Raw genomic sequence first — 1,193 nt, 5'->3', positions numbered from 1 at the left:
CCCTCACTGCCACCTGAAGCAGAGGGAGTGGGTTTGGAGCCTGCACAACTGACTGTGGTCATCTGGCCTCCTTCAAAGTCAGTGGCCTGCAGTTGACTCGACCTTTCTGGGGACCTTCTCCCCTGCCATGACCTGGGCTCCCCTTGCTGCTGTCCTTGGGGCTGCCGGGAGGCCAGGGAGATGAAGGAAGGAGGCCACCCACCCATATCTGCCCCGATCAACGACTTTTATGGCTTGATGGCCACACGTACAGAGCCTGGCATGGGCTGTGATTCAGGCCCCGGTTTGCCCAGCACAACTCTGCTATCACCTGCCTCAGAGCTGTCAGTCAATGAGGATTCCAATCTCACAGGGTCATTGGGAGATTGAACGATTAAATGAAAAAACATCTACAGCATCATGCCTGGCACAGGGGGCGAAGGGGGGGAGGCTCCTGCCATTTCCCAATGCATTGGAAGAGGACCATGAGGGCCACAGGTGGGATCTCTAGCTGCAGGGTCACCCCCTGTCCACCCAGGATGGGGACAGAAGACCAGGCAGAGCCGCAGAGGCTGGACCCACAGGCGCTGTGGAGGCCCTGCCCGCTGTCTTTCCTGAGGCCCAGAATCTGCGACAGCTGACCTGACAGCTGGTAGGCTGCTTGGTACCAGCTTGGGCCCCACAGCTCTGCTGACCCTGGGGGTTGGACAACGAGGGGCAACGACTAAATGGCAAGGCCTGACCCAGGCAGCCCCCTCCCGCACCCCCAGGGCAGAGAGCAGTCCAGACGCCGAAGCCTGCGGTGGGCAGGGTGCACTGGGGTGGCCCAGCATGGAGCACAGACTGCTGGGAAGCAGCCTCTGACCTGCATGGGTTTGTTGAGATCCCCTCCCCCGAAAGGCCAAGCCGCGGGCTTCTCCTCCGGTTCGCAGAGAGCGCTGGCTCGTCCCTTCCGTGGGCAGAAGACTGTATCAGAGTGGGGCCTTCTTCCTGCCCTGAGCACAGAGGCTTCCTGGCCCATAAAACACAGTTCCCCTCCCTCTCCCCTCCTCCTGAGAGCAAGTGACACCCAAAAATAACATGGGCTTGCCGGGCCGAGTGCACAGGGAGCAGAGGCATTGGAGCATGCTCCCATCAAGGACCCAGCTGTGTGTGTGTGTGTGTGTGTGTGTGTGTGTGTGTGTGTGAGAGAGGAGAGAGAGAAGAGAGAGAGA

At 60.2% G+C, this 1,193-nt stretch overlaps 1 protein-coding gene across 1 annotated transcript in view; it reads left to right on the top strand.

The window, feature by feature from the left end:
• KCNJ5 (potassium channel, inwardly rectifying subfamily J, member 5) overlaps positions 1 to 1,193 on the top strand; it is a 26,042-nt gene that overhangs the window by 22,864 nt on the left and 1,985 nt on the right. The gene's annotated exons all lie outside the window — the stretch shown is intronic.

This window comes from Myotis brandtii, unplaced genomic scaffold (assembly GCF_000412655.1).
Source record: "Myotis brandtii unplaced genomic scaffold, ASM41265v1 scaffold75, whole genome shotgun sequence".
Taxonomy (NCBI): domain Eukaryota; kingdom Metazoa; phylum Chordata; class Mammalia; order Chiroptera; family Vespertilionidae; genus Myotis; species Myotis brandtii.
Note: the sequence above shows the minus strand (reverse complement) of the source record. Positions and strands in the feature narration are given on the sequence as shown.